The sequence below is a fragment of the Triticum aestivum genome, chromosome 7A (assembly GCF_018294505.1).
Source record: "Triticum aestivum cultivar Chinese Spring chromosome 7A, IWGSC CS RefSeq v2.1, whole genome shotgun sequence".
NCBI lineage: Eukaryota > Viridiplantae > Streptophyta > Magnoliopsida > Poales > Poaceae > Triticum > Triticum aestivum.
Window position 1 is genome coordinate 311,499,646 of NC_057812.1, and position 24,606 is coordinate 311,524,251.

Consider the following 24,606-nt stretch of genomic DNA (forward strand, 5'->3'; position numbering starts at 1 on the left):
GCTAAGCGGCGTGCGTCTGGGTGTGACCCAGGCGCAGCCCCCGTGCCCAGCCCCTTCGCGCGGCACTCCCGAGGGGAGGCGTTACGATGAGGCTAGACACTGAGCCCTGGGCTCCCTGAGGTTGGTGCGACCCGGGGGCCACCCTCAGTTGTTTATCACCAGCGCGGAGCATAGCGCTACCGTATGTGTACGGGCATAGCCGCTCCTCGGCAATGTCGTCAGCCAGCATGGAGCATGGTGCTTCCACTGGTACGTGGGAGGGGGCCCCCTCCGGGAGGAGCCCTCGGGGCGTGTAAAACCCCGCCCTGACACGTGGCTGGCACGGTAGGGCCTGGCGAGGTGTATCTGGGCACCCGTGAGCCAGCGCGGGACTCACGGGGCCCTACCTCTAGGCAGGTTGCGCCTGGCACTGGGCCTTATCTTGTGATGTGTCCCTGCAAATTTGGTTAGATGTCGACACTCTACGTCCTCGGGTCCCGGCCCTCGAGCTGGTCTCAGCCGTCGCTGGTATGCCAGGTCGCGATGCCATGGACAAGGCCAGAGGGTGAGGGCTGGAGAGCCAGTAAGAGCCCTGAGTCGTGATGCTCAGGTACCCCCCCTTTAACGTGCAAGTGGTCGGCATGGAGAAGAAGAGGTGCCGTGGACCGGCATCAAATAATCAAGCATGGTGGGTCTAATGCATGATCGGAAATAAACGCAAATGGGATACATGCCGCTGGGCCTGGCCCGAGCGACTTGGGGATCATGCAGCCCGAGGGGCTCCCCAACAGGGTAAGCTAACAACATGGAATAAAAAGGGATACACGCCGCAGGGACGGACCCACGCGGCCTGGGAATAATGCAGCCCTGGGGGGCGCTCCCAGCTGGAAATAAAACTCGAAAAGATGTCACCTGATGATTATGAGGACGAAGGAGCATTGGTGTAGCAAGCTCGGTGGGCTGCGAGAGCCGATCCTCACGAGCCCCCAGGCCCAGGGGCCTCGGGAGGCTCCGGAGGCGCTGGCGGCTCCTCACGTGCCATCTCCATCCTTGCCAGGGCTGCGGAACGCCTGGCCTCTCATGCCTCCGTGATGCCCCTCATGAGGCGCTGGTACGTGTCAGCCGCGTTCGGCAAACCGTAAGGCATGCGAACGTAGCTGTGGGGTGGGCCTCCGCAGCGCCCCACTCGCGAGGTCCAGAGGCGCTCCAGAGAGGCAACTCGGTTGAGCCCTGGTATATCGATGCAGACGCACATCCCACCATCCTCGCCTGGATGGGGAGCCACTGCTGGTAGGCGGCGGCCACCTTTCATGACTCTTGACTCCTGTAGCTCCTGAATGGCCTTGCTGACGAACTCCTCAGGGTCTGGGTCTGCTTGCCTTGCTCCTTCTTGAGGGAAACGTGCTTTGAAACACGCCTCCAGGTGGTGCCCAAGCGCCTCCCTCGTGACCCTAGCTAGGTCGGTGGCCCTCCAGGGGAGAGCCCCCGAGCCCTGCCTGAGGAGGGCGCTGGGCACGCTTTCCTATGCGATGGAAGGAGGTTCCCCCTGGGTAGGAGTGGGCCCAGAGGGGCCTGCCTCCTGAGTGGTCAGGCCGGACGATGTCTTCTTCTTCTTAGGGGCGGTCTCGGGAGGCCTCCTGCTTCCATGATCCGGGTCTTCCAGTGACGCGGCCTGAAAGGCTCGTTCCAGGGAGCACACCGCGTCCTTCTCTTCACATGGCACTGTGATGACTCTGCCACTTCCTGGCATCTTGAGGACGTTGTAGCCGTGGTGAGTTGCGGCCAAGAACTTGGCCAGCGCTGGGTACCCAAGGATGGCGTTGTACGGCAGGCGAATGTGAGCGACGTCGAAGTCGATGAGCTCGGTGCGGTAGTTGTCGCATGCCCCGAAGGTGACAGGGAGGCGGACCTGCCCAATCGGGACCGTGGAGCCGTCGGTGACTCCGGAGAAAGGCTTGGTTGGCTGAAGCTGGCTGTAGGGCACTTGGAGATTGTTGAATGTTTCCACGGACAGGACGTTGAGCCCTGCCCCGCCATCGATGAGGGTCCTGGTGACCACCACGTTGCTGATGATTGGGGAACAAAGCATCGGGAGGACTCCGGCTGTAGCCGCACACTTGAGCTGATCTGCTGAGCTGAACGTGATGGCGCACGCCGACCACCTGAGAGGGCGCGTGGCTTCGAGCCTGGGGAGGACTGCATTCACTTCGCGGGCGAACTGCTTGAAGATGCGTTGAGAGGCTGGGGCTTGAGCCCCGCCCAGGATGCAGGCGATCGCGCGCGGCTCCTGGAAGCCCCCAGCCCCCTCGTCCTGGTGGCGGTCCTCGTTTCTCCTTGGCTGCGGCGGCAGCGGAGGGAGGCCTGCGTTGCCTTGCGGGCGATCCTCGCGAGGCTGATCCCTCCAGTCTCCCTCGCGAGGCGGGTCTGCCAGCGATCCTCGCGAGGTTGATCGCGCCACCCTTGGCGCGGGCCACGGTCTTCCCAGCGTCCTGCGTTCCTTCCTCCTCCTCGGCCGTAGCCCCGGTCACTGCGGTCAGGGCGACGGCCGATCCTTCCTTCTCGCACGGCTCGGAGCTCTTGACATTCGTTGGTGTTGTGGGTGTGGAGGTCGTGGTACACACAGTACCGGCTGCCCTTGGAAGGTTCGGGCTGATCTCTGCCCCGCTTGGTGTCTGGTTCTGCCGCGAGCACGGCAGCCCCCTTGCGCTTCACATCCTTGGCCTTGGGCTTCTTCTCTTCTGGGTCTGCGACAGGCAGCTCGAGGAGGGATAGACGCCCTTCCTCAGCCCTAGCACACTTGGTTGCCAGGTTGAACAGTTCCAAGGAAGTGCACAGGTCTTCATGCATCGCCAGCTCCTCCTTCATCTTGACATCGCGCACGCCGTCGGAGAAGGCCGAGATGATGGCCTCCTCAGTCACCTTGGGAATCTTGAGGCGCGCGTTGTTGAAGCGCTGGATGTACTTCTGCAGGGTCTCCCCGGGCTGTTGCTTGATGCGGCGCATGTCGCTCACGGCGGGTGGCCGGTCGCGAGTGCCTTGGAAGTTGGCGATGAAGCGGGTGCGCATCTCGTCCCAGGAGGAGATTGTGCCTGGAGCCAGGTTCAGGAGCCAGGTGCAGGCCCCGTCCTTGAGTGCCATGGGGAACCAGTTCGCCATGACCTTCTCGTCTCTGTTGGCAGCTTCGATGCCCAGCTCATAGAGCTGGAGGAACTCCGCAGGGTCAGCCGTGCCGTCATAGCGAGGAGGCAAGTCTGGCTTGAACTTGCCGGGCCACGCGACATTGCGTACCTCGGCGGTGAAGGCGCGGCAGCCTGCTGTGGCCACGGGAGGCCTTGGATGACGGGGAACTTGGTCTTGCATGTCCCCACGCGCTGCAGCTGGGAGCAGCGCAGGGTCCTGACGTGCGGGAGCAGGAGCATGGTCGCAACGTGCTGGAGCAGGGAGCGCCCGGGCAGCTTCCTGCGGGCGAGGGACTTCTTGACAGCTCTGCTCTTGCTGCGCTGGTGCCTGACGGAGCGGGTTCCGCCCAGGGGCCACGCGCCTTGGAGCCATGGCGCCTTCCTGAGGAGGAGGCGGCCGGGGCGCCGCCGGAGCTTCATTGCCCACGCGGGACGGGGTGCGGTGCAGCGGAACGGACGGTGCAGGAGAGCCCCCTGCGGCGCGGACGAGCTCGGCGACGCGGTCGAGCCATTCTTCGTAGACGTCGTCGACGGGACGGTAGTGCAGGAGCTCGTTCGCCGCGATGAGTGCAGCCCGAGCCTCCATGGGCGCGTGGAGCGCACGGGACGAAGAACCAGCTGGGGTGAGTGAGGGAGTCGCGATGCGGCCGTCTTGCCGCACAGACGGATGCTGGGACGATGCTTGCTGCTCGTCCCCCGCCGGGCCGGTGGCGGCGTTGACGGTAGGTGATGGGGAACGGCGAGGATGCCCACCGACAGGGGCCGTCTGGGCGACGCGGGCAGCGAGCGCGGCCCAGCGCTCGGCGCGGGCCCGACGAGCGTCAGACATGGGCGTGATGGTCGGAGGAGAACGGGGTGGTGGAAGACGAATCCCGGTGCACCCCTACCTGGCGCGCCGGATGTCGGATTTCGGGTTCCGGCAGACCCTTGAGGTTCGAACACTGGGGTGCGCGCGGAGATTTCGCCTCCTACCTACCTGCACTCCTCCGCCTTGCTAGGATCTTAACTAAGGAAAAAACAACACGAGAGACGCAGGGTTTATACTGGTTCGGGCCACCGTTGTGGTGTAATACCCTACTCCAGTGTGTGGTGTGGTGGATTGCGTCTTGGGCTGATGATGATGAACAATACAAGGAGGAACAGCCTCGCGAGGGTCTATTCTTGGCTGGGGCGATGAACTACTGGGAGGAGCTCAGTCACCTTTCTCTCTCTCTCTTTCTGATCTTCTCTATCCTTCGATCCCTCTGGCCAGCCCCCTTCTCAGCCCCCCTTTGCTCTGTGGGTGGCTGGTCTTATTTATAGAGGCCCTGGTCCTCTTCCCAAATATCGAGCGGGAAGGGAGCCAACAATGGCGGGCTAATTTGAAGGGGGACAGCTAGTATCAACTATCCTGACAAAAGTAGTCTTCGCCTGTGCAAAGCTCTGGTGATGACGCCGTCTTGCGCTCCACGGTGACCTCTGTCTCGTAGTCCTCCTAGTCTTGGTCTCGTTGCACCGAAATGGCAACCTTTGCCTGATTCCTCGGTACTCCGCGGCTGCGCTTGCCCACTTTGCACCAAAGAGGAAGGGAGGACGCTGCGCGGGCTGGCACCCGCCTGGCGCCCCCGGTCGTCATGGCTTGCGTCACGGGCACCTCGTGAGATACCCCGTCTTGATCTCTCTGCCTCCTCGTGAGCCAGCCTGACGAGGCCGCGCCTGAGGAAGCTCCGCGTCGTCCGCCCCGCGAGGCTTGGCCCCTCGCGAGGGTCTTGGGTTTGTGTTGGTGAAGACGGGCCGCGCTAGGCCCCCCTTTGAGCCACGCCGCGGGCCGCAGGCAGGCAAGTCTGGGGACCCCCATTTCCAGAACGCCGACACTTCTCACCGGCAAGTTTAAAATCATAATTGAGCTCTTTAATAGCCCAATATGCCTTGTGTTCTAGTTCGAGAGGTAAGTGACATGCTTTTCCATAAACCATTTTATACGGAGACATACCCATAGGATTTTTATATGCAGTTCTATAGGCCCATAATGCATCATCAAGTTTCTTGGACCAATTCTTTCTAGACCTATTGACGGTATTTTGCAAAATTAATTTGAGCTCTCTATTACTCAATTCTACTTGACCACTAGGTTGTGGGTGATAAGGAGATGCAAGTCTATGATTAACATCATATTTAGCAAGCATTTTACGGGAAGCACCATGAATAAAATGTGAACCACCATCGGTCATTAAATTTCTAGGGACTCCAAATCTTGGAAAAATAACTTATTTAAGCATTTTAATAGAAGTGTTATGATCAACACTACTAGTTGGAATAGCTTCTACCCACTTAGTAACGTAATCAACAGCAACTAAAATATGTGTATAACCATTAGAGGCAGGAAAAGGTCCCATATAGTCAAAGCCCCAAACATCAAATGGTTCAATAACGAATGAATACTTCATATGCATTTCTTGACGTCTACTAATATTACCAATTCTTTGACATTCATCACAAGATAAGACAAACTTACGGGCATCCTTGAAGAGAGTAGGCCAATAAAAACCGGATTGCAATACCTTATGTGCAGTTCTATCTCCAGCATGGTGTCCTCCATAAGCTTCAGAGTGACACTTGTGTAGGATCTGTTCCTATTCATGCTCAGGTACACAACGTCGAATAACACCATCTACTCCTTCTTTATAAAGATGTGGGTCATCCCAAAAGTAATGCCTCAAATCATAGAAGAACTTTTTCTTTTGCTGGTATGTGAAACTAGGTGGTATGAATTTGGCAACAATGTAATTAGCATAATCAGCATACCATGGAGCAGTATGAGAAGCATTTATGACATTTAATTGCTCATCGGGAAAGCTATCATCAATAGGTAGTGGGTCATCAAGCAAATTTTCTAACCTAGACAAGTTGTCTGCAACGGGGTTCTCAGCTCCCTTTCTATCAACAATATGTAAATCAAATTCTTGTAGCAAGAGAACCCATCTAATAAGTCTATGTTTAGCATCTTTCTTTTCCATAAGATATTTAATAGCAGCATGATCAATGTGAATAGTTACTTTAGAATCAACAATATAAGCTTTGAACTTATCACAAGCAAATACAACTGCTAAGAATTCTTTTTCAGTAGTAGCATAATTTCTTTGAGCATTGTCTAGGGTTTTACTAGCATATTGAATAACATTTAATTTCTTATCAACTCTTTGCCCTAGAACAGCACCTACAGCATAATCACTAGCATCACACATAATTTCAAAGGGTAAATTCCAATCAGGTGGCTGAACAATTGAAAGTGCGTTATATCGACTAGAGGGGGGTGAATAGGCAATTTTTATGAAATTCTTCACTGAGTAATTTGCCAGTGAGGAAATTCCTTAGCGAAGAACTACTAGCAGAGGAATGAGTAATCAAAAGTAAACATAACAGAATACAAGCATAGTCATCATGATGAAATGAAGACAGGCACAGAGTACAGAGGCGTAAGCACAGGATAACACAGGATGAAGACAAACAGACTGAAGAAATTGAACTGAGGAAATTGAGAAAGTCTTCAGTCAAAGTCTTCAAACACAGATATGAACAAGCACACAACACAGTTATGAGGAAATGGAAGAGTTGAGGAAATAGAACCAGTAAGCTTGGTGAAGACAATGATTTGGTAGACCAGTTCCAACTGCTGTCTCAGTTGTACGTATGGTTGGAGCGGCTGAGTATTTAAACTCGAGGACACACAGTCCCGGACACCCAGTCCTGAACACGCAGCTCAGGACACCCAGTCCTCACCGTATTCTCCTTGAACTAAGGTCACACAGACCTCGTCCAATCACTCGTGGTAAGTCTTCAGGCGACTTCCAAACCTTCACAAACTCGGTCACTCGGCGATCCACAATTCCTCTTGGATGCTCTAGACCATGACGCCTAACCGTCTGGAAGAAGCACAGTCTTCAAAGGTAACAAGCGTCGGATCCACGCAGGATCAATCTCTTCAGTGATGCTCAATCACTTGGGGTTTGCAGGTGTTTGGGTTTTGGGTTTTTCCTCACTTGATGATTTTCGCTCAAAGTCCTCGGAGGATGGGTTGCTCTCAAATGACAAGTGTCAGTTTCTCTCGGAGCAGCCAACCAGCTAGTGGTTGTAGGGGGCGGCTATTTATAGCCTAGGGAGCAGCCCGACATGATAAGACATAAATGCCCTTCAATGATATGACCGTTAGGTGGATAGATATTTTGGGACAGCTGGCGCATAGCACAGCAACGGTCGGAATTTTGAGTAGCAAAATCCTCAGGGCTATCATGTTCCTCACTGTGTAGGCAATCCGCACTGGCGAATTCCTAACTCCTCAGTCAGGAACAAATTCCTCAGAGACCAGAAGAACTTCGTCTCTGTCACTGAAGAAATTGACTGAACTGTATGAGATTTCCAATGGCTTCACTCGAAGGGATTGGTAGGTGTAGGATTTTGAGTTGAGCATCACATGGAAATTTTTCCTTAGTATTTCCTCGACCCCCTTTAACAGTACGGTGTTTCCTATGACTCAAGAAAGAGAAAATGAAACTACGAAAACAAAAGTCTTCACGCTTCATGTTCCTCGAATGAATACCAAGTCTTCACGGTCACACCAATTTCTTCACTTTCAAAGTCTTCAGAAAGTCTTCAGAGATCCAAAGTCTTCAGTCGAAGAACTTCATTTTTAGGGGTCGACTTTCTCTGTAAATATCAAACTCCTCATAGACTTATAGACCTGTGTACACTCACAAACGCATTAGTCCCTTAACCTATAAGCCTTCAATACACCAAAATCACTAAGGGGCGCTAGATGCACTTACAATCTCCCCCTTTTTGGCGATTCATGACAATATAGGTTAAGTTTTCAACTGGGATAAACATATGAAGTGTAACTACTGATATTGAGGAATTTGATTGCAAGATATAGAAGAACTCCCCCTGAAGATGTGCATAGTGAGGAATTTGCTTTTGAAGCAATGCACACTTGAAGAGTTGAATCATGGAGATCTCCCCCTATATCTTGTAATTCATACACGCATTTGACATATAACAGTGAAGAATTTGAAATGCATGATGAAATATGGTGACTGATGTGATTCAGCATGCATGCAATAATATTTAACGAGGAATAAGCATGCAGAAAACATATCAAAAGTATCAGAGCACCATCGGGTTTAAGTTTACAACTCGATCCAATAAAGTCTCAAAAGAACGAGAGTTGTAACTTAACAAAAAAACGCCCATATAGAAAGACCCGCTTGAAGACTAACTCAAAATTCTCCCCCTTTGTCATCAAATGACCAAAAGGATCGAATATGAGGACTAACGCCCCTGAAGAATATCAAGTTGATGAAGGAGCGCCAGCATTGTTGGGGTCGTTTGTTGTAGTAGGGCCTACCATAGTGTCGTCCAAGTCTTTATTTTCATCAGTGTCGCGTGATGAAGAATATGAGCTGGCCACCAGAGAAGGAACCTTGACCTTCTTGAATTTCTTTGGTGGAGGTGCAGACCAGTCAAAATCTTCTTTGAGACCCATTTTCTTCAGATCGTCTTCACCATACAGATGTGACAGGATTGCCCAGGTGCGACCGAAGACTTGATGGAGGTAGTAATGGTTTTTCTTCACTGCATTGTGTGTGGCAGTCATGTTGTGAAGAAGTGAACCAAACTGACGCTTAACCCATTTGTGATTTCGATCCACCTTCTGGTGAAGACTAAGCAGAAGTTCACGGTCAGTCATCACGCGCGGAGCAGTGGCTTGAGGAGTGGACTTGGGTGCATTGGCAGAGTCATGTGTGGCAGAGTCATCATTGGTGGAATAAGATGCAGCTTTGCGAAACTGACCATCCAATGGACGAATGCCTTCATCTATTACAGCTGGTGCCTTGCCCTTTCCATCAACTGAGGAATATGTCTGCTTGAGGACTTCAATTGGGGGCAAGTAGCTGAGGTGATTCTGGAAATCAGCTTTGTAGTTGAGTGAAGACCTTGTCCTGAGGAATCTCATAATCCAAGGTGCATAAGGCTTCAGCTCAAACGGAGACAGTGCAACATTTGCCATAGTCCTCATGAAGAAATCGTGATAATTGACAGGAATGCCATGAACGATGTTGAATACCAGATTCTTCATGATGCCAACAATTTCCTCATCAGATGAGTCGTGGCCTTTGATAGGACTGATTGTCCTCGTAAGAATACGATAGACAGTTCTGGGCACGTACAACAATTCCTTCACGAGGAATTTGGTTCTTGGTGCTTGACCTGGCTTCAAAGGTTTCATCAGCACCTGCATGTAATGATGTGTGAGCTCAGGTTCACTGTAGATGCAGCGAGCTTCTTCAAGGGGAGGACTGAGTGGTAGAGCACGAAGCAATTCAGAGGCTGGTGCAGTGTAGTGAGTGTTTTCAGACATCCAGTCCAGCACCCATGAATTCACATCTTCAGCATCTCCGGTGATGTGCAGCGTTGCATAGAATTGAAGAATCAGTTCTTCATTCCAATCGCAGATGTCAGAGCAAAAGTTTAGCAGTCCAGCGTCGTGAAGAACACTGAGGACTGGTGCGAAGCACGGCAGAGATTCCATATCCACGTGAGGAATATGCTCATGGTAGAAGATTTTCTCCTTGTTGAACAGCACTGAGGAATAGAAATTGGCTTGACTAGCAGTCCAGAAACGCCTCTTCCTAATGCGAGCAGAGTTATATGGGTTGTAATCTTCGAAGAATACGTGCTCGCCGAAGAAATCATCAGCCTTGAACTTTTGCTTGCGTGAGAATGGATCCTTTGGCTTCGGCAGAGGAGTGTCAGTGAGTTGCATCACGACCTCAGGAATCTCAATCGCAGGTTCTTCAGGCTGAGGAATTTCTGGTTCCTCCTCAGTGGCAGTCTGCGTCGTTGGTTGTTCAGCAGCAGCAGTTTCTTCAGCGCTAGTGGCTGGAATTTCCTCATGGACAGATGCAGTGGGATGAGTTTCTTCAGAGCCCATTTGTACAGTTTGTGTGGGGGACTGAGGAATTTGCTGTAGAGGGGTGAACATTGGAGAGTTTGGATGCTGACTTTCCCAGAATTCATCACTGATTACGGGTGTGGAGCAGCCAACGTCCACATCTTCATCTTCCATTTCTTCAACGCCAGCCTCTTCAGCTGTGAACTGAGGCATAGGCGAGGAGATGATAGGTGTTGAAGGGATCGCATCCACTTCAATTTCTTCATCCAACGGTTCAGACGAAGCAGCAGAAGGAGTTTCTTCATCAGATCCGCTGGGGATCACATATTCTTCATCAAAAGGAACAAGGTCCTTTGATGGCCTGGTTGAGATGGGAATAGCATCAATCGGATTTGCAAATGAACTTGTCATAGGCTTCATTTTCTTCGGAGCTGAAGAATCTGAAGCAGCTGATGCTTTCCTTTTCTTCACTGCAGCACGCTCTGCAGCCTTGGTCTTCTTCACATCTGATGCAGATGGAAGGATTGGAGTTGAAGTTGGTGCAGGAGCAGCTGAGGAATCTGGTTGATTTTCTTCAGGCACAACTGATGCAGTTGCCCTGAGTTCTTCATTTTCTTTAGGCGCACCACTAGTGGGTGCCTTGGCAATTTCTTCAATGGCTGGAATGCAGTCATCAGCCCTGGAACTCACATTTTCTTCAGCAGCCTGATTGTCATCAGCGGTGCTGGCATTTTCTTCAGTAGGCTGAGCAGATGCTTCAGCCTGAGGAATTTCCTGTTGCGTTGGGGCTGCAACATTGGAAGTGAAGTTATCCGCAAGTTTCACAAAACGAACCTTGGCTCCAAGCCAATCAGCGCGATATGCGTCAAAGTCATCACTGAGTTTCTTGATCTCAGTCTGAATAGTGACAAGTTCTTCAGTTGTCATAGAGACAACGTTTTTCTTCAGATAGCGCTCTTTCTTGTACTGCGCTTTCTTGATCTGCCTGGCCTTCTCAAATTTCCACTTTTCTTCTTGAATGAAGTGGGTCAGCATGTGACTTTGGCCAGGAGTCAGCTTGAAGTCAGGCATGGGAGTGTTGGGGTCCTTGTGCCAAACATCAATGTAGTCGAGGATCAACTTGGGATCCAAAAGCAGTGGCACCTCTGTTCCTTTGGCTCTAGCGGCCCTGACTTGCCTGTCTCTGATGATTTCTGCAAGTTCATCATCATCAGCTTCGTCTTCTTCAGACGGCACTTGGAAAGCGACTTGTTTCTTCTGAGGACTTGGGCGAGGACCTCGTCCAGCAGTGGCCTTTGTCTTCAGCAGTGAGGGGCCAGCTGAGGAACTTGGTGCAGCTGAGGAACTAGCTGAGACACCTGAGGCAATGGAGATGCCTGCAGTCCTTTGGCACGAGGCGAGATGCACAGGTGCTGAGGATTTAGTCGGAACAGCTGAGGGCTTTGGCGGAGGAGCTGAGGACTTTGGAGGAACAGGAGCAGCATGAGGAATTGGCCGTGAGGGCTTTGAGGATTCTGGCCGTGAGGGCATTGCTGAGGAACTTGGCCTTGAGGGCATTGTTGGTGAAGCACTTGGCTTGCGCGCAGGCTTCTTTGACATAGCCTTCTTTGGCTTGACAGCAAAGGCCTCAGCAGAGGCAGCAGCAGCAGCAGAGTCTTCATTGAATTTCCTCACTGCTTCTTTGGCTTGCTTAGCCAACTTGGCTTGGCGCTTGGCCCATTCATCAGGATAGTCCTCACCGCGCTTGAGGCTGGTGGGATCAGCGATTTGGCCAGGTGCCAATGGAGCTCTTGGGCATGGAGGATTGAGTGCGAATTTCTTCATATACTTAGGAGTGACATATCTGTACTCCCTCCATTCTCTTGCCCATCTCCTATCTATCTTCTGAATGCGCACCTTGCGCTCATTCTTCGTTTCCTCAGTAGGTGTGCAGTACCCAGCATATATTTCATCAGGGATCTCAAACGATGTATTGACCTCAGGCCTCTTTCCTCCCTTCTGTGGCTTCTTACCGTCAGCCATTTTCTTCAGTTGAGGAATTTGGACAATTGAATTCTCTGAAGAAGTATGCAACTTTTCTTCCAGGAACGCTGCAAATGAGTTAAGTTGATGAGAACCTAGTGATTCAGCAGCTGACATGTGTACCTGTGAACAGAGTATAGTTGCGAGGAATTTGGAGAGGTCATATGCGTTCTCAGAGGGTTTTTCAAAAGAACAAGTTTGAGGAATTTGACCCGATGAGTCTTGAAGAATTTCACTAAGCGTTCTTTGTCTTAGGTTCCAGAGTTGTATAGATCGAAGATCCACACAATTGAGGAATCTTGAATAAAAATGATGCTTAGAGAAACGAATCAAGAACAGATGACTTGTGAGGTGTTTAGTGTGTGAAACTATGAAGAAAAACACCTTTGAAGATTTTGAAGATAATCATTCGAATCAACGAGGGTAGTAAAAGTAACTTTTAATTACCCTGGACAAAGAACACGACGAACTGGAGTAAGGAGATGTGAAGTTCGTCTGTGCAGATCTTCCACACCCTAACTTGGCGGAGGAAGACGGCTACGGCGGCGGCGGAGTGAAGATTTCCGCGGCCGGCGCGAGTACGTCGGCGACGAGGTCGAGGCAGTGAAGCTCTTCCTCACCGGCGGCGATGAAGTAGCGGCGGCGCTAGGGTTTGAGAAGCTCAAGCTGGAGAGAGAGGTCGAGCAGAGTAAAAGAAGTGAGGAAGGGGCGGAGGGGTATTTATAGCCATGGTGAAAAACTGCTCGCCCGAAGAAATTGGACGAACGTGCCCCTGACCCTTCTCATTCGCTTGACATGTGTCACCCACGTACTGAGAGGTGGAGATCGTGTGCGATCGTGGGTGAGTGGATAAGTATAACGTGGGATGCGGAACGGTTTGAGCGGCAAAGCCGAAAATTTTGATAAGATAGGTTTTAAAGTTCCGTTCGCAATTTCTTCAGCTGACAAGGACACAGTGAAGATTTTGAACGAGTTTCAAATAGAACGCACATGAAGAATTTGTGAATAGATTGGGTTGAGTATAGCATAGAGGGGGAAGGGTCCGATCACATTCACTTAGCAGAAAAACCAACTTGAAGAATTAGCAATAAGTGAATGCTGTAGAGGACACAAACTTATATATATATATAGCCAATGAAGAAAAACGACGGAAGCAGTGAAGACAATGCAAAGTTGAAGAATATGAATAATTGAGGAATTTCAACTTTTGGTGGTGGCGTGACCCACCGTATAAGAATGATGATTTCAGACACCGCGTACAATTATCGTAGGGTTCTGAGAATCAAATTCTTCGTTAATTTCTTCACACTAAGAGTGTTGTTCTTCATTGAATTGAAGAAAAACGTTTCTTCATGTGTTGCACATCTAAGTCATCAATTTTGCATAAGTGTTAGGATGAGTGTCCTTTTCAAAGAACATTCGAAGATTCTAGGATATTTAGCTCACACCGCAACTTGCTAAATCTCTTCTCATCCAAGGGCTTTGTGAAGATATCGGCTAGCTGTTCTTCAGTCTTCACATGCTCAATAGAAATGTCGCCCTTCAACACATGATCACGAAGAAAATGATGACGAATCTGAATGTGCTTTGTCTTCGAGTGCTGAACTGGGTTGTGAGCAATCTTGATGGCACTCTCATTGTCACAGAAGAGAGGCACATTCTTCATGTTGACGCCGTAGTCCTTGAGAGTTTGCTTCATCCATAGCAATTGGGCACAGCAAGAACCAGCGGCAATGTACTCAGCTTCAGCAGTAGATAGTGATACGCAGTTCTGTTTCTTCGAGGACCAACAGACCAAAGATCGTCCGAGGAAATGACATGTACCAGATGTTGACTTGCGGTCCACACGATCACCAGCATAGTCAGAGTCAGAATATCCAATGAGATCAAAAGCCGAGCCCTTGGGGTACCATAATCCAAGTGTTGGTGTGTGAGCTAGATATCGAAGAATATGCTTCACAGCCTTATGGTGTGATTCCTTCGGTGTAGCTTGAAATCGGGCACACATGCAAACACTAAGCATTATATCTGGCCTAGATGCACATAAGTACAATAAAGAACCAATCATGGAGCGGTATACCTTATGATCGAAGTCAATACCATTTTCATCAGTGCACAGATGGCCATTTGTGGGCATAGGAATTTTGACGCCTTTGCAATCTTGCATGCCGAATTTCCTCAGTACATCCTTGAGGTATTTCTCCTGAGATATGAATATGCCATTGCGTTGTTGACGAATTTGAAGACCTAAGAAGAATTTCAACTCTCCCATCATAGACATTTGATATTCTTCACTCATCATATAGGCAAATTCATCACTATAACGTTGGTCAGTACAGCCAAAGATAATATCATCAACATATATTTGGCACACAAACAATTCACCATCATAAGATTTAGTGAAAAGAGTAGGGTCGAGTGAACCGGGTTTGAAGCCTTTCGTCATGAGGAATTCCTTCAAAGTATCATACCACGCCCGTGGGGCCTGCTTGAGGCCATAGAGGGCCTTGTTGAGTCTGAAGACTTTGTCAGGATTCTTTGGATCTTCAAAACCTGGGGGTTGAGCAACATATACTTCTTCCTCAAGCTTACCATTGAGGAATGCACTTTTCACATCCATTTGATATAAAGTGATATCATGATGGTTAGCATAAGCAAGTAATATGCGAATAGCCTCAAGTCTAGCAACAGGTGCAAAAGTTTCATCGAAATCAATTCCTTCAACCTGTGTGTAGCCTTGAGCTACAAGCCGTGCCTTATTCCTCACCACAAGGCCATTTTCATCTTGCTTGTTGCGGTAGATCCACTTTGTGCCGATGATATTGTGCTTGCGAGGATCTGGACGTTTGACCAGTTCCCAGACATTGTTGAGCTCGAACTGATGTAATTCTTCTTGCATGGCCTGAATCCACTCAGGCTCCAGAAATGCTTCATCTACCTTAGTGGGCTCTGTAATAGAGACAAAAGCATAGTGCCCACAAAAGTTAGACAAATGTGAAGCTTTTGAGCGTGTGAGAGGACCTGGCGCTTTGATGTCATTGATGATCTTTTCAACTTGCACTTCTTTGCAATGCGAGGATGAGCTGGTTGCCGTTGAAGAATTTGATCAGCGTTTTCTTCAGCACCATTTTCTTCAGCATTTTCTTCAGGTGCATTAGCTCGACGTTCTTCATGTTCTGGAATGAATTCTTCAGCAGATTCTTCAGTGGGAATGACATCCTCAGTAGCCTTGAACTTGATAGTTTCCTCAGGTGCTGGTTCATCTATCACAGTAGGTAGGTGCTCTCTTTGCGAGCCATTAGTTTCATCGAACCGCACATCTACAGTTTCAACAACCTTGTGAAGAACGTTGTTGAAGACTCTGTAGGTGTGCGAGTCCTTTCCGTAACCAAGCATAAAACCTTCATGTGCTTTCGGTGCAAATTTTGAGTTGTGATGAGGATCTCTAATCCAACATTTAGCACCGAAGACTTTGAAATAACTTACATTGGGTTTCTTATCAGTGAGGAGTTCATAGGCAGTCTTCTTGAAGAATTTGTGAAGATATACTCTGTTGATGATGTGGCACGCAGTATCAATTGCCTCAGTCCAGAAACGACGAGGCGTTTTGTATTCATCAAGCATAGTGCGAGCCATCTCAGCAAGAGTCCTGTTCTTGCGCTCCACGACGCCGTTCTGCTGAGGAGTATAAGGAGCAGATAACTCATGAGTAATACCAAGTTCATCAAGATAGTCATCGAGACCAGAATTCTTGAACTCAGTGCCATTGTCACTTCTGATGTGCTTGATCTTCACACCAAAGTTGGTTGAAGCCCTCGAGGAAAATCGTTTGAAGACTTCCTGCACTTCATGTTTGTAAGTAACAAGGTGTACCCATGTGTAACGAGAGTAATCATCAACAATAACAAAGCCATATTGAGATGCTTCATTTGAAATAGCAGAATAATGATTAGGACCAAAGAGATCCATGTGAAGCAATTCAAATGGGCGAGTGGTGGTCATGATAGTCTTCGCTGGATGCTTGGCCTTCGTCATCTTCCCAGCTTCACAGGCTCCGCATAGGTGATCCTTGAGGAATTTGACATTCTCGATGCCAATGACATGCTTCTTCTTCGCAAGCGTGTGCAAATTCCTCATGCCTGCATGACCAAGTCGTCGATGCCAGAGCCAGCCTTCTGAAGCTTTTGCAAGTAAGCACACGGCTGGTTGTGGTCCTGTAGAGAAATCAACAATATACAGGTCTCCTCTCCTAAAGCCTTCGAAGACTTTGGAATTGTCAGCTTCCATAACCACAACACAACGGTACTTGCCAAAGACAACAACCATATCAAGATCACAAAGCATTGAGACAGACATAAGGTTGTATCCTAAGGACTCAACAAGCATGACTTTGTCCATGTGTCGATCCTTTGTGATCGCAACCTTACCTAGACCCAATACCTGACTTTTGCCTTTGTCAGCAAAGATGATATGCTTCAGATGCGACGGAGATAATGGAGCATCCATCAATAGATTCTTGTCACCAGTCATGTGGTTTGTACATCCACTATCGAGGACCCACTCAGTGGCTTTGGGTTGATCATCCTGCAGATGAATTAGTGCAGCTTACAAACTCATATACTTCATCAGTGAAGAATATGACATCAATTCATCAGATCAATTTCATCAAGCAAAAGAACAGATAAAGCAATATGAGGACGTGAGAAATGAAAGTTCATTTCTTCATGATTAGCCTGCGTCCTATCAGGCATACTCAGGTCTCCAGCAAATTCTTCAGACGATTACGTACGTCTGGAGACCTGACCCTGCAGAAGAGATTAGTTCTTTTTCTTCACCACCCACATCTGAAGGGGTGGCAAAGAGTTCATCATTCTGCGAGCTCCATACGAGAAGGATGGTATAGAAGCCAGTCCATTTCGTTTCACATAAGAGGGGTTAGAATAAGCATAAGAGTAAGCAGAGAAATTCCTCGAGGACTTATGGGCATAATAATTTGAAGAATAATGCACATATCCATAATCCTTAGATCTTTCCTGCGAAACAGACGGGTTAGCACGATGATGTTCATATGAGGACTTTGATCCTTTTGAGGAATATGATCCATGTGAGGAGTTTGGTCCGTATGAGGACTTGGATCCATATGAAGAATTTGATCTGGGGTTCCTATTCTTCACAGGTGGCGTCATGATGACATTCACCTGAAGATTTTCAAGGCATCTTTTGGGAACCCAGATTTTCTTCATAGGGGAGCTGTTCCTGTAGTTAGTGCCAACATATCTAGCAAATACTTCACGAGTCTGATTTTTGAACAGTTTATAGTTGGAGTAAATTGACTCATCATCAGAATGAGGAGATTCACATGCAAATCTAGATAAGTTAGATGGATCAACTGGAGGTCCCTTTGCAGCAACCCATGTAGTTTTGGGGTACTGCTCAGGCTTCCAATATGTACCATCAGCATTGAGTTTCCTCTCAAAGGTAATACCCTCTTTCCTAGGGTTCTTGTTGAGGATCTGCCTTTTAAGCACATCACAAAGAGTCTGATGCCCTTTGAGGCTTTTGTACATGCCTGTCATGTACAATTCCTTCAGCCCTGCATCGTCAGTGATACTAGCAATGTCCTCAGATGAGGAATTAGTGATAGCAGAGGCATGTGAAGAATTTGAAACATTAGCAGCATTTGAACATTCAGGTGAAGAATTGGAGGAACAAATTCTTCCTGAGATGCGCTGATTTGTTGAGCAAGTAATGAATCGCGCTCCTTCTGAAGATCTTCATAACTCACTCTTAGCTTTTCAAGATCTTGCTTTCTTTGAAGAAATTCATAAGAAAGCTTCTCATGATCGGATAAGAGAGTGTTATGATGACTTTGAAGATTGTCAAACCTAGTCTGAAATCTCTGAAGATTTTTAGTCAAGGCTTTAGTGCGATCCATTTCTTCACCCAACATATCATCACTTTTGTCTAGCATGTTTTGAACTTTTCTAAAGCCCTTTGTTGTTTTACAGCAATCTTAGCAAGTTTAGAATAGCTGGGCTTAAGGTTTTCATCAGATTCATTCTCACTTGATTCAGATGAGGTATATTTGAGTACCTTGGCACCCTTTGCCATGAAGCAATAGGTGGGAGCGTAGTCATCATCCCCTTCATCAGCTTTGTTGGTGAGGTCATTTTCTTCAGTGTTGAAGATAGACTTGCTGACGAATGCAGTAGCGAGAGCTAGGCTCGCCACTCCGGATTCGGACTCCTCAGATGACTCCTCTTCCTCATTTTCTTCAGATTCAGCCTCAGAGTCCATTTCCTTGCCAATGAATGCCCTGGCCTTCTTGGAGCTGCTCTTCTTGTGATATGAAGGCCTTGAGGATTTTGATGATGAGGATTTTGTGGATTTCTTCTTTTTCTTCGCATCATCAGAACTGTAATCCTTGTATTTCTTCTTCTTTGATTCCTTTTCCCATTGAGGACAATCTTGAATGTAATGTCCAGGCTTCTTGCATTTGTGGCAGAGCCTCCTCTTGTAGTCACTGGATGAGGAATCACTGCTCCTTGAGGGTCTTCCAAGGCGACCACGTCTTGAGAACTTTTGGAACTTCTTCACAAGCAGAGCCAGATCATGGCTTAGTTCTTCAGGATCACCAAGGCTGCTACCAGAGTCTTCATCTTCGGACTCAGATACTGCCTTGGCCTTCAGTGCACGTGTTCTGCCATAGCTTGAACCATAGAGATCTCTCTTTTCAGCAAGTTGGAACTCATGAGTATTTAGCCTTTCGAGAATATCAGCGGGATCAAGTGACTTGTAATCAGCACGTTCTTGTATCATCAATGCCAGAGTGTCAAATGAGGAATCAAGCGATCTCAGCAATTTCTTCACCACCTCATGGTCGGTGATGTCAGTGGCACCAAGTGCTTGAAGCTCATTTGAGATGTCAGTGAGGCGATCGAAGGTTTGTTGAACATTTTCATTGTCGAGTCTTTTGAAGCGGTTGAAGAGATTGCGAAGAACATCAACTCGAGAGTCACGCTGAGTTGAGACTCCTTCATTCACTTTGGACAACCTGTCCCAGATAAGCTTCGCTGTCTCCAAAGCACTCACTCTGCCATACTGTCCTTTGCTCAGATGGCCACATATGATATTCTTCGCTTGAGAGTCGAGTTGCTTGAATCTCTTCACATCAGCAGCATTCAGAGAAGGTGTGACTGAGGGAACACCATTTTCCACAACATACCAGAGATCGTTATCAATTGCTTCAAGATGCATTCGCATCTTATTCTTCCAGTAGGGGTAGTCCGTCCCATCGAAGGTAGGACACCCAGCAGAGACCTTGATCATACCTGCGGTCGACATAACTAAAACTCCAGGCGGTTAAACCAAAATCACACAGAACAAGGGAGTACCTTGCTCTGATACCAATTGAAAGTGCGTTATATCGACTAGAGGGGGGTGAATAGGCGATTTTTATGAAATTCTTCACTGAGGAATTTGCCGGTGAGGAAATTCCTTAGCGAAGAACTACTAGCAGCGGAATGAGTACTCAAAAGTAAACATAACAGAATACAAGCATAGTCATCATGATGAAATGAAGACAGGCACAGAGTACAGAAGCGTAAGCACAGGATAACACAGGATGAAGACAAACAGACTGAAGAAATTGAACTGAGGAAATTGAGAAAGTCTTCAGTCAAAGTCTTCAAACACAGATATGAACAAGCACACAACACAGTTATGAGGAAATGAAAGAGTTGAGGAAATAGAACCAGTAAGCTTGGTGAAGACAATGATTTGGTAGACCAGTTCCAACTGCTGTCTCAGTTGTACGTCTGGTTGGAGCGGCTGAGTATTTAAACTCGAGGACACACAGTCCCGGACACCCAGTCCTGAACACGCAGCTCAGGACACCCAGTCCTCACCGTATTCTCCTTGAACTAAGGTCACACAGACCTCGTCCAATCACTCGTGGTAAGTCTTCAGGCGACTTCCAAACCTTCACAAACTCGGTCACTCGGCGATCCACAATTCCTCTTGGATGCTCTAGACCATGACGCCTAACCGTCTGGAAGAAGCACAGTCTTCAAAGGTAACAAGCGTCGGATCCATGCAGGATCAATCTCTTCAGTGATGCTCAATCACTTGGGGTTTGTAGGTGTTTGGGTTTTGGGTTTTGGTTTTCCTCACTTGATGATTTTCGCTCAAAGTCCTCGGAGGATGGGTTGCTCTCAAATGACAAGTGTCAGTTTCTCTCGGAGCAGCCAACCAGCTAGTGGTTGTAGGGGGCGGCTATTTATAGCCTAGGGAGCAGCCCGACATGATAAGACATAAATGCCCTTCAATGATATGACCGTTAGGTGGATAGATATTTTGGGACAGCTGGCGCATAGCACAGCAACGGTCGGAATTTTGAGTAGCAAAATCCTCAGGGCTGTCATGTTCCTCACTGTGTAGGAAATCCGCACTGGCGAATTCCTAACTCCTTAGTCAGAACAAACTCCTCAGAGACCAGAAGAGATTCATCTCTATCACTAAAGAAATTGACTGAACTGTATGAGATTTCCAATGGCTTCACTCGAAGGGATTGGTAGGTGTAGGATTTTGAGTTGAGCATCACATGGAACTTTTTCCTTAGTATTTCCTCGACCCCCTTTAACAGTACGGTGTTTCCTATGACTCAAGAAAGAGAAAATGAAACTAAGAAAACAAAAGTCTTCACGCTTCATGTTCCTCGAATGAATACCAAGTCTTCACGGTCACACCAATTTCTTCACTTTCAAAGTCTTCAGAAAGTCTTAAGAGATCCAAAGTCTTCAGTCGAAGAACTTCGTTTTTAGGGGTCGACTTTCTCTATAAATATCAAACCCTGATAGACTTATAAACCTGTGTACACTCACAAACGCATTAGTCCCTTAACCTATAAGTCTTCAATACACCAAAATCACTAAGGGGCACTAGATGCACTTACAACAATAGGTGCAGAGATCAATGCTTTCTTAAGTATTTCAAATGCTTCTACACAATCATCATCAAAGACAAATGGTATATCTTTTTGTAATAAATTAGTCAGAGGCTGAGAAATTTTTGAGAAGTCCTTAATGAACCTCCTACAAAAACCGGCGTGACCAAGGAAACTTCTTATACCTTTGATGTCCTTGGGGTATGGCATCTTTTCAATAGCATCAACCTTGGCTTTATCAACTTCAATACCTCTTTCAGAAACTTTATGCCCTAAGACAATACCTTCATTAACCATAAAGTGGCACTTTTCCCAATTCAAGACAAGATTAGTTTCTTCTCATCTCTGCAAAACTCGATCAAGGCTGCTCAAGCAATCATCAAAAGAAGATCCATAGACGGAGAAATCGTCCATGAAAACCTCACAAATCTTTTCACAAAAGTCGGAGAATATAGCCATCATGCATCTTTGAAAGGTAGCAGGTGCATTACATAAGCCAAAAGGCATACGTCTATAAGCAAAAGTACCAAAAGGGCAAGTAAAAGTAGTCTTTGATTGATCCTTGGCTGACACAGGTATTTGAGAGAAACCAGAATAACCATCTAGAAAGCAAAAATGTGTATGTTTGGATAATCTTTCTAGCATTTGATCGATAAAAGGTAAGGGGTAGTGACCCTTTTTAGTGGCCTTATTTAAATTGCGGAAATCAATACCATCCTATAACCTGTAATAATTCTTTGAGGAATCAATTCATATTTATCATTAGGAACGACAGTAATACCTCCCTTCTTAGGGATACAATGGACAGGACTTACCCACTGACTATCAGCAACGGGATAGATTATACCTGCCTCAAGGAGCTTTAGTGTTTCCTTTCTTACCACTTCTTTCATTTTAGGATTCAGCCATCGTTGATGATCACGAACTGGTTTAGCATCTTCTTCCAAATTTATTTTATGTTGACATAGAGTGGGACTAATGCCCTTAAGATCATCAAGAGTATACCCAATAGCAGCACGGTGCTTCTTCGGAGTTTTCAATAATCTCTCTTCCTCATGCTCTGAAAGGTTAGCACTAATAATAACAGGATATATATTTTCTCATCAAGATAAGCATATTTAAGATTATCAGGCAACGGTTTAAGCTCAAACACGGGATCACCCTTGGGTGGAGGAGGATCCCCTAGGATTTCAACAGGCAAATTGTGTTTCAGAATAGGTTCCTGTTTAAATAATACTTCATCTATTTCCCTTCTTTCATTCATAAACATATCATTTTCATGGTCTAATAAATATTGTTCTAAAGGATCACTAGGAGGTACGGCAATAGAAGCAAGACCAATAATTTCATCCTTACTAGGTAATTCTTCTTCGCGGTGTTGTCTACTAAATTTAGAGAAATTAAATTCATGAGACATATCATCTAAACCGATAGTAACAACATCCTTTTTGCAATCTATCTTAGCATTAACAGTGTTTAAGAAGGGTCTACCAAATATAATGGGACAAAAGCTATCTTGTGGGGAACCAAGAACAAGAAAATAAGCAAGATATTTAGTTTTCCCACACAAGACTTCAACATCTCTAACAATTCCCATTGGTGAAATAGTATCTCTATTGGCAAGTTTAATTGTGACATCAATATCTTCTATCTCAGCAGGTGCAATATCATGCATAATTTCTTTGTATAAGTCGTAAGGTATTGCACTAGCACTAGCACCCATATCACATAAGCCATGATAACAATGATCTCCTATTTTAACAGAAATAACAGGCATGCCTACCACATGTCTGTTTTTATCTTTAGCACAAGGTTTAGCAATTCTAGCAGTCTCATCAAGGAAATGAATAACATGCCCATCAATATTATTAGACAAGAGTTCTTTAATAATAGCAATATCATGTTCAACTTTAATTTGCTCAGGAGGTGTATAAGTTTTAATATTACTTTTACGAACCACAGTTGAAGCTTTAGCATAATCCTTTATCCTAACAGGGAAAGGTAGTTTCTCAACATAAGAAGTAGGAACAATAGGATCATTATAAGTGATAATCTTTTCTTCAACTTTAATAGGTGCAGCTACTTTTACTTCTATGGGAGGATGATATTTAAACCACTTCTCCTTGGGGAGATCAACATAAGTAGCAAATTTCAGAGTCAAGTCCATATTTAGTGCTAAATTTACGGAAAACATCAGTATCCATAAAAGATTTAACACAATCAAACTTAGGTGTCATACCTGACTCCTTACCTTCGTCGAGGTCCCAATCTTTAGAGTTGCGTTTAATTCTTTCCAATAAATCCCATTTGAATTCAATAGTATTCATCATAAAAGAGCCAGCACAAGAAGTATCTAGCATGGTGCGATTGTTATCAGAAAGCCGAGCATATAAATTTTGAATAATCATCTCTCTTGAGAGCTCATGATTGGGGCATGAATATAACATTGATTTAAGCCTCCCCCAAGCTTGAGCGACGCTTTCTCCTTCGCGAGACCAAAAATTATATATATAATTGCGATCACGATGAACAAGATGCATAGGATAAAACTTCTAATGAAATTCCAATCTCAATCGTTTGTAGTTCCATGACCCCGTATCATCACATAGCTTATACCATGTCAATGCATCTTCCTTCAAAGATAAAGGGAAGACCTTCTTCTTAACAACATCTCCGGGTACACCTGCAATCTTAAATAATCCACAAACTTCATCAACATATATTAGGTGCTCATCAGGATGCATTGTTCCATCTCCTACAAAAGGATTAGCTAGCAGTTTTTCTATCATACCCGAAGGAATTTCAAAGCAGCCATTTTCATTTTCAGTAGGTTCAGTAGGTTGAGGAGCAACTCTTTGCTCTACTGGTCAGGGTGAAGATACCCCAAACAAGCCCCTCAAAGGATTACTTTCCATAGTAACAAGTGACAGTAAATTTCAGCACACTATATAAATTTTCCTTACCAAATTCCACCTACCAAAGGCGTTTCACTCCCCAGCAACGGTGCCAGAAAAGAGTCTTGATGACCCACAAGTATAGGTGGTCTATCGTAGTCCTTTCGATAAGTAAGAGTGTCGAACCCAACGAGGAGCAGAAGGAAATGATAAGCGGTTCCCAGCAAGGTATTCTCTGCAAGTACTGAAATAAGTGGTAACAGATAGTTTTATGATAGGATAATTTGTAACGAGCAACAAGTAACAAAAGTAAATAAAGTGCAGCAAGGTGGCCCAATCCTTTTTGTAGCAAAGGACAAGCCTGGACAAACTCTTATATAGAGAAAAGCACTCCCGAGGACACATGGGAATATCGTCAAGCTAGTTTTCATCACGTTCATATGATTCGCGTTCGGTACTTTGATAATCTGATATGTGGGTGGACCGGTGCTTGGGTACTGTCCTTACTTGGACAAGCATCCCACTTATGATTAACCTCTATTGCAAGCATCCGCAACTACAACAAAAGTATTAAGGTAAACCTAACCATAGCATGAAACATATGGATCCAAATCAGCCCCTTACGAAGCAACGCATAAACTAGGATTTAAGCTTCTGTCA